This window comes from Austrofundulus limnaeus, unplaced genomic scaffold (assembly GCF_001266775.1).
Source record: "Austrofundulus limnaeus strain Quisiro unplaced genomic scaffold, Austrofundulus_limnaeus-1.0 Scaffold20, whole genome shotgun sequence".
In the NCBI taxonomy this organism is placed as follows: Eukaryota; Metazoa; Chordata; class Actinopteri; order Cyprinodontiformes; family Rivulidae; genus Austrofundulus; species Austrofundulus limnaeus.
In genome coordinates, this window is record NW_013952422.1 from 461798 (window position 1) to 471948 (window position 10151).

A 10151-nucleotide genomic window follows, 5' to 3' on the forward strand; every position below is an offset into this window, starting at 1 on the left:
CCCCCTTGCCCGCCCCCTCCTGCTGCCTCTCTGTGTGTCTCTGTGCCTCTCCAAGCTTCTTCCTCTCGGCTCATTGATATGCCTGATCATCAGAGGCATCGCTGAACTGGCTGATTGTCATTTTCAGCTGCGGTGCCACTGATGCATTCCATTTCCTCTCTGGGCTGTCTCTCAGAGTGATGAAGCACTCTCTGCAGTGACACTTGACAACAAGGATTTGGATTAACAGCCACCCTGGCTTATTGTTCCACCAGACAGAGGCATGTTTGTTTATAAAAAATGCATTATTTATCTGATCGTGGGGGGTGGAGAGTATTTTAGTGGTGGCTTTAAAGTTGTTTTCTAATAGGAGTGACCCTGACGCACAGCTTTTTGACCTACCAAAGGAGTGCAGCGTCGACGTGAAAGTCAGGTGGTGTCATTTGCAGTCCGAGGACAAACGCTCATCCTGAAAAAAAAAAAAACTTCTGCAGAATCAGCAGCGTTTTCACAGATTTCAACTTTGTTTTCAGCAACAGATAGAAAAGGACCTTTCAGTTTTTCAAAGCCAGGGTTCTGCTAATCAGCTTCAAATTAAGATAAAATTCAACACAAAGCATTCCTTGAAGAAATGCACCTGACATCTTATGTGACAGAATGACTTGCCATATTATTGTAAAAAGTCATATTTTGATGACTCGTAGCAGAGTGATGTGTACAAAATGACACTTCCTGTTTTTCTCGTTCGAACTTGTGTTAAAAATGATCACTTCTGGTGAAGGATGGGTAACAGGCTAACAACTGAATGTTGAATTTGGTTCCTTGTAATTTTAGTATCATTCTGTTTTGTTTGCATAAAACTGAACAGGAAAACTGCTGGTACTATAACATTTCTACCATGTTCATGAATCAGAACATTATTTTTTTTCTGTGTTGTTTTTGGTCAAAGCTACAAAAAGAGCCACTGCAGAGGCCCAGAGCTGCAGGTTGCGGACCCCCTGCTTTAGGCCAATTTCCTGACCTTTTCTGGCATTTCATATGTTTTCTGTGAGCCGTCTACTGAACGAAAGCGGCATCCCAAAAAATTGCTGGCGCTGGTTTCGGCCTGTTTTTTTTTTTATTATTATTAATGCAAACTCCTCCTAGGTGTTTTGTCTCTGCATTAAAATGAATAAACCTCAGCTGTGCTCACCAGCCTAAACAGAACAGTGGTGGGCAGTGCGGGGGCTTAATTAGGACAAAAGTCTGCATCGACTAAGGCTCGGTGTGGGAAAGACCCCGTGAAAAAAAAAAAAAAAGGATGTGAAGCAACCTGCTGAGCTCCAAACACTGTGTGGGCATTGTGTTGCAATTAATACATCACTGTACACACTGTAATCTAATATGCTGCCCCCCCCCCCCCCCCGGTCTGTGTGGGTGTACGTCGGCACATTCTGCACATTACACTCCACTGTGCACTCTCTGTTCATCCCAGTGTGTGTATGGATAATGGGCAGCAATAATTACATTCATCTCTGCCACATGTTCGAAGCAATTTACTATCCATTTACTGGCGTGATGAGAAAGCGCTGCGTGGTCCGTTCAGCAGGCACAACACAGCCTTATTTACACTTCAGCTCATGGCGTGTGGCAGAAAATAGACCGTGGCTATTTTGGAGTGCATAAAGGATCAGCAGCAGCTAGCCGTAGCATTTCCAGTGCAGCCTTTTGAACAAGATTAACACGACACTCCTGACAGAATAACCATGTAATGCAGAATTGATGGCATCTCCATGAATTGGTACGAGATAATTAGATTGTTTTGGTTGACTTCCAGTGCACTGTAGCAGTGGTTTCCAAACTTCTAACCCACCAGAAACTTGTGAACCCATCTAACACTGGCTGAAATGTACAAACTGTAGCATTAAAGTGCCTGTGACATGCATAATCTACGAATTAAGTGAAACAGGAAGTGGCATCAAAGGAGAACTCTTTAAAAAAACTTCCTGATTTTTGTTTATTGAAACATATTTGACCTCTGACTTCTTCTTCTCTCTCTGATGGTAACTCAGAATAAATTGAAGAAACATCAGATTCTTCTCTACAGTCTGTTGTTATTCATTTCAGTAACAATCTGTTCACATACAGACATTCCCCTTTGACATCACTTCCTGTTACTTCACATGCAAATATCTCAACAACTGTTCAGCGCAATTTTTTTGTAATATTTTATTAATGGTGTCTTCACAAAAATGCATTCGTATTTATTACAAAGATTTGACATCACAGACACTTTAAAGAACTCCCTCTGACCTATTGCCATCTTCCTTCACAGCTCTGTCTAAAAGTCGGACAGATGTCAGAGGTGTATAGTAACGAAGTTCAATGATTTGTAATTTTACCAAGTATGTTTTTTATTGTAACGTTTACTTTTATTTTGTTACATTCAAAACATAAAAATGATAGTTTTACTTATTCACTTTAAAGTTTAATACCAACACTTTACAAATTTATGAAAAGATTTGTTTATGCACTCTCAAAAAAGGAAGTGTTGAATTTTATTGAACCAAGTTGGTTCAATTTGGGCCAAGGTCAGTTGGTTCCACTGACCTGAGCTGAGTAAATGTAAAGCAAGTGTGTGTGTAAAAGTACTTTTACTATTCTGATAATTGTGAGCAGTTCTATGGCTTTTAATTAAATATTTTTCTTATCAGTGAAATAAATGTTTTACCAAAACCATTTTCTGTTAAGGTATTTTCACTTTTACTTGTTTATTTCTTTTAAGTACTTTAAATACCTCTGACGGGTTATAGTTTTGGATAAGAGTTACAGACAGAAGCTTTCTCTCACACATCTAATCAGTAGCATTAGAATGTTTATTCATATTTCTAATACTTATAAAAATGGTTTAACAAACTTTATCTTTTTTGTCTTAAAGAAGACAATCTGTGGGTCAGTTAAACTAGAGCATGGCAAAAATGCAATAAGTGTTTTTATTTCTTGTAACAACAAACAAAAATGCAATTGGCAATCAATTTAATTTGATTTCTAGATATCATCTCAACACCTCAGTTTAGTTATCATCACCAGTCCCGACTCCAGCTGTGGGAACAAATAAGCTGAAAGAATTCATTTTAAAAACATATTGTTTGGTTTTAATCTCTTACCAAGCTGGCACCTCAGTATTTTGTTGACCTGCAGCACTGTTATATCCCAGCTAAGACGCTTAGAGTCAAAAACAGCTGAAAGTCCCCCAAACCAGGCTGAAGACCAGAGGTGACTCTGGGCCGTCTGACCCCGGACTCTGGAACAGCTTGTCATGTACGTAGCATTAGATCTGCAGAGCTTTGTCATTTTTAACCCTTCTTCAGAGAAACATTTTTCTCCTTGGCTGTAATGTTGTTTTGCAAAGTATTAATAGTTTTGCATACATGTTGCTATAATTGTATTTTTAATCAGATTTAAGCTATATTCCTTCAAACTAATGCTGTTTAAAGAACTATCTATAACAGGTAAGATATTAATTGTTCATCTTTTCACAGAACCTCACTTCCAAAGATCTGAACTACTATTTTTATTCAAGCAATGCTTGACGCTACTTTGACTTTAACATTGTTTGCGTTTAGAGCGTCTGCAGAAATGTCTGAAGATGATGACTTTGATACAAAACAAGTTGTGGCTAAAATTAATTTTAAAAATACAGAGGCCTGCAGAATTTCTCGCTCACTTTTAAAATTTATCTTAAAATTTAATTTGTGGGAAATTAAACTAAATAATTCATTCACAAACAGCTCAGGTTATAAACTCCTGGAAGACAATCAGGTGAGTTTATACAGATTTCTCTGGATTTCTTATAAATTTAATGTTAAATATTCAGTGATAATTAGTGTAAATCTTAGATTTTCCTTTCTGTTATTTTCCCAGAATAAACAGTAGCTACCTGTACATTCACATGTGTGAAGACAGGAGAATACAGTTTGTCAAACATTTCTATGTGATGAAATCACACCTCAAATTCCCTCTTGCGCGTCACACAAATAAAAGTCCTTCATGTTTCTTCAGTACGTGTGAATGTAAACTGGATAATAATGAGTCATTTCAGCACCCTCCGCAGACCCTGAGGGGATATTTTAGAACAACAACATGGCTTTTGTTCTAAGATTTATGTTGTCAAACAAATGTAACGTTGAGTCTCACAGATGGAAAAGTGAGATTTTTTTAAACACAGTGAACACAACAAAACATGTCAGAGTGTTTACTCATCAGGAGATGAAGGATCATTCTGAGGATTTTTGAATGTTCTGCTATTTCTTTACCTTTGTGCCATTTTATAACAATTCAAAGCATTTTTACTGTACAAGACATAAAGCAAAACTGAATCTCTCATAAGGCTGCCGCAAGGAGGGATGCAATGTTAAAATTCTAATTTTAAAGGTTGTGATATATTTTTATTTGTATTAAGCAGATATTATTAGTCTAAAAAATGTTTAATCATCTGTCACAGTGATGTAAAGGAAAGTATGTTTGTCTCAGTATAATAATTCAATATTATCAGCTGTTCACTGCTGCAGTTTAAAACATTTGCACAGTAGTAAATGTTAAGACTCATCCTCAACTTTCTCAGTTTGACCAGAAATAGAAAAACTGAAGGAGTTCATTTTCCAGACCTCTTCAATATTTCCTGTGATAACTAAGACCCACACAGCCTGTGGAATCAAAGGTCTTGTTTTTTTCTGACACGGACCTTTGATGGTATCTCACCCATCTTCATCCAGCTCCACCGGCTCCTCATTCATCCATAAATTCATTATAAATTTTTACTTTTCACCTTCAAAGCTCACCTTAATCTTGCTCCCTCATACCTGGGAGGCCTTCCTTCCTCTGAACACTCTGTGCCTCTCTTTGCATTTCTAATCAGCTGCTGGGCTCTTTGCACTTCTTCCACACCAGTCAGAGTCAGGTTTTTATATTTATCTTATACTGTACAATAATGGGAAAGCAATGCTGTTTTTTTGTTAAAGTTGTTTTTTTTGGAATCTAATTACTTTCACACGTCATGCAATTTTATGTTATGCCAAAACCTTCAGCTCCTTCAGGAGATGGGTGCTATGATGTTTGTTTATTTTGTTCTAACTTTTATGTTTTAAAAAAACTAACTTCATTTACACAAGTTATATTCATAAAAATACATTCAGATCTCTTCAGCTCCTTCAAAAACATGTCCTCTGCTTTGGAATACTGTATATTTTTGTCCTCTTAGGAATCTTTTAGCTACCAATCTGTTAGCATTTGTCAAAATTTCCCATTTTTTTGGTTAGCTTTTTGATACTTTTAGCTTCTATGCAGCCTTTTTGATACTTAGCTTTTTGATACTTTTAGCCAGCTTTTAGATATTCTAGCTGCTATGTAGCCTTCTAGCTTATAGCTAGCCTTCTGCTACTTTCAGCTAGTTTTTTGCTACTTTTAGATTTTAGCCAGCCTTTTGATACATTTAGCTTACATCTAACTTTTGGTTACTTTCAGTTTACAGCTAGCTTTTTGTTACTTTTAGCTAGCCTTTTGATACTTTTAGCTTCTATATAGCCTTTTTTAAACTTTTAGCTGATAGCCACGCTTTGATACTTTTAGCTAGCTTTTTGATACATTTAGCCAACTTTTCATACTTTTAGCTCCTAGCTTATAACTAGCCTTCTGCTACTATTAGCTAGTCATTCGATACTTTTAGCTTATATATATCCTTTACTTTTAAGTGGAATTTTGCTTCTATTTTTGTTCTAATCTTCAAATATTTTAGCTTTTACTTAAAGGGGCAATATCATGTAAAATCAACTTTTTTGAGTTTTATATCATGTTATAATGTTAATAATCATCAAAAACATCCAGAGTCTTGCTTTGACTCATTCATGCATGTTTGAAAAATCCTGTAGTGTCCTGAGGCAGCCAGGCAGGAGAGCAAAAACGACCAGTTGGGACTAGAACCGCCTTTTGGGATCAGCTCCTCCTCTGGGCTGTGTCTCCAAGCCAAGCGTCCTGATCACAGAGCGCACACACCAGGCCTCGCGTGGCTAATCAGGAGGACCTGGACTTCTCCAAGTGGGCCAGTCCAATATTTGGGCCGCAAGGGCCGGTAACGTGTTAGTTATTGATCAAATCACTGCTACCGCTGTCCCTGTTCTGTTGGCCTATTATGTGATACAATGGCCTGCCATAATACCCAGGGCTGCCTCCACCTCCAGCTGGCAGCTCTGGTCGTTTTTTCTTTCTTTTTTCTTTTTTGTTGTTTTGCGCTCAGATGTAACACGTTAGCGCACACAGTCAGAGCATCTGAAAGATGGAAAGAGCAAGTGTGGCGCAGAGACAGTTAGAAATAAAAAGAGGAAAGCTCTTGAAACTGACGCAGCTAAATGTGCTAAATTAGCAATTTTTTCAGTAAAAGGAGGTTGTGCTTTAAGGACGATGAAACAGGTAAGGCAACATGTTGAACTGTGTCTGCAAACCACTGTTCAAGTTAGTTGGCATTGTGGCAAATAACATAACATTATATAATATAAAGGATGCAACACCACATAACAGGGAAACTGTCTTGTAGCTCCTCAGAGTCGAAACCAGGGTACAGAACCATCCTGCTCCAGAGCCCACAGGTCCAGAGTGTGCAGGACCACCCATTGACTGAATATTATTAGAATTAATATAATGAAGAGTATGATGTAGATCTGCTTTATATGAAAAGTGCACTGAGATGTTTCAATGCATTTCTGTAACTGAGCTGATGATCAGAAGGCTATAAAACGGGAGATTTGTGCTGAGAATTATTTTAAAAAAGTGATTTAGCACCAGGATCCGGTAGTGATGAGGGGAACAGGTGAGCTGTTGTAACAGTGTGTGAACAAACAAGCCTTAGTTTCAATATAACAACTTTATATGTCCAAACAATATTAGAAACCTGTTATATTTTTATAATTAAAAGTAAAATAATAGACACAAAGCCCATAATTTAAAGGGAATAAGATGAAAGTAATATGAATTAAAGCTGCATATTTAGACATTAAATAGGCTATGTATTAAATGGTTAAATAAAAAGAGGGTTTCCTCCAGGTACTCCAGTTTCCCCCACAGACCAAAAACATGGACATTCGGTCACTTTCAGGCCTGGGCTTCCCTTGCAAAAGACATCTGTAATCTCAATAGGATTTGTCTGGCTAAATAACAGTAAAATGATAAATAAATACACCTCAGAGGGAAAAAAGATAAGATAATGACATTGTTATAATGTTATAACTTGGATCACAGTGGAATGTTTTATTATTCTTCATTCATAAGGATTAGATATCTGTAAACACTGATTTCCTTGATATTTGATACATCATAAAATGACATTCTGATGTAAAGAATGATGTAGAGATTTAACTTGTTCTCATATTTGTCATAAGTTATGGTGGAACTGTTTCCTTGTAGAGGAAAAAGAGATGATACCGTTATTAGAAAGTCCATCACTTTTTATATTTTTTAATTGAATATTTTATTTATTCTTTTATTTCACTTTTAATGTTTGAATACTTATTAGAACAAAATACAGCCTAGATTCTGATATTGTTGAAAAAGATGTGTTGTAAAGAATATTGCTGGAGATGTGCACTTATTTTGATATAAATCTACATTGTAAAGCAACACCCCCACTAGCACTGAGTTGGAAATATGTTAGTAAAATACACTGAATTACAAGGCTTTACAGAACAGTGCACTAACATCGACGATTTAGAGGTAATAATTACATGACTTTAATAATATTTCTTGATCTATAGTGGGCCGGTCTGAGGCATGAAACTCCAGGGTTGAAAATGAGTCCCACTCAAGCCCTGACACACACACACCCGGCCCATGCTGAAATGGGCGGGACAGAAGCGGAAGGAGGTTTTTAAAGAGACAAGAGGCCAATTTCAGGGTGTTTAGAAACAGATATGATTAGAAGTCAAGTTTAATTTCTATTTAAACACATAAACAGCATTTTAATAACAACTGAAGGTGACATAATTACTTTTATTATGGTATAGAATTTAAATATATGCCTGAGAAACACATTGCCCCTTTAATCTTTTAATCTTTTTAGCCTCTAGACAACCTTGTGTTACTTTTGAGTTTTTTGCTACTTTTGTCTTTCATGCATTTTGCTTCTTTTAAGTTTTTCAGCTAATGTTCTGATTCTTTTAGCTGAAAGCCTCAGCTACTACAACTAATTTTATCAACGTGTCCTGATGCATCTCAATAATCCAGGTAAAAAATCAAAAAAGAAAAAAAAATTGTATAGGTCTTCTGGACGGGTTCTTCTCTAATGAAACGTTTCGTCTCTCCTCCAAGAGACTTCTTCAGTCTGAGAGTTTCAGGCAAAATTCAGGCTTTTAAGCACTGCCTCCACGTGACTGCTACTCACATCACATGGCTATCGTTGACACCTAATTAACACCTATTGTTAACAGGGGGTGGAGTGATACTGGCAATAGCAGCACTGTAGGAGAGGGACAACTGAAAACGGAGGCCTCCACCTCTGTTTAATGATGGACGGTCTTTCTTCACAAAAATGGCTTCTTTTACTCCTCTCTCAAACCAACGTTCCTCTCTATCAAGAATGAGAACATCCTCATCTCTGAAAGAGTGACCGCTGGCCTGTAAATGTGTGAAAACTGCAGAGTTCTGGCCATTAGATGTAGCTCGTCTGTGTTGGGACATTCTTTAGAACAGTGGCTGCTTTGTTTCCCCGATGTATAACTGGTCGCAGTCCTCCTGGCACTTAACAGCATATACAACATTGCTCTGTTTGTGCCGGGGCACCGTATCTTTGGGGTGAACCAGCCTTTGCCGTAATGTGTTTTGGGGTTTGAAAGCCACTGGGACATCATGTTTAGAAAATAAACYTCTCAGTTTCTCCGAAACACCCGCAACATACGGAATAACCACTGGTTTGGGTCTGGGAGAGGTGGAGGCCTCCGTTTTCAATTGTCCTCCTCCTACAGCGCGGCTATAGCCAGTATCACTCCACCCCCTGTTAACAATAAATGTTAATTAGGTGTCAACGATAGCCATGTGATGTGACTATCAGTCACATCACAAAAGCCTGAATTTTGCCTGAAACTCTCAGACTGAAGAAGTCTCTTGGAGAAGAGACGAAACGTTTCATTAGAGAAGAACCCGTCCAGAAGACCTATACAATTTTTTTTCTTTTTAATTTTATCAACACTCAGCATTCACATCACAATTTTTCTGTAAATGCAGTTTCTCTTATTAAACTCATTTTGGATTATTAAAAAGTGATGTATCATGAGACCTCCTGTTCTGAAAAGCCCCGAATAAAGAAAATCTGTCGACCACTTGTGCGGCCAAGTTTGAAATGATTGAAACGTCGAAATGAAGGACATCTGAGCACAACACCAAAAGATGCGGCCAACCCGGGGGGGAGCGGGGGGTCAGTTCTCAAAAACATTCAACATTAAAGCCTGGAAACCATGGAGGCAGTTAGTGTGTTGGAGTGATAAAGGTTAAATGGTCATCTGGGGGCTTCAATTTAAAAGGGCCACTTAGCTGCTCTGACTGAGTAATGAGACGACCGTAAAGAAAAGGGGAGGTTACTGCCGGCTCTTACTCATGGTTAGAAGTCAAAAGAAGCTGAGTAAAAAGTGGGAGACTGCAGGAAAAGATCTACTGAAACACTGATGCATGAGCGTGCATCAGGTGGAGACAGACACAAGAGAAAAGCTGCTTCTCTATTCAGCGTGAAAGTGATGCATGTGATGTCCTTGGAGACTGAACTGTGGTCGGGACTCATACAATTTATGTTTTTATACGCTCTGAAAGCTTCAGGACTCTTGTTCTGAAGTAACGATTGCACAAACTACAAACGAGCTTTAAAAAGCAGAACGCATTTTTAGGTGAGACTGATGAGGTGCAAACGTTTTAAACTGCTCCTAATTGTCCCCAGCCATGAAAGGTAAAGGTGGATGATCATTTTGCTCTAGTCAGTGTGTGTTTGTGTGTAGGCCAGTAGCTGTAAGGTAAAAGTGGCTTTGTTAAATCAGGCTATAATATGGTAGAATATACTGAGACAAATTTCAAAGATACTCTAAGTACACAACAAAATGTATTTAATAGCTAAAAAGTGAATATGTCCACTTTAGTGTCGGGATATTTACTGCTAAACAAGC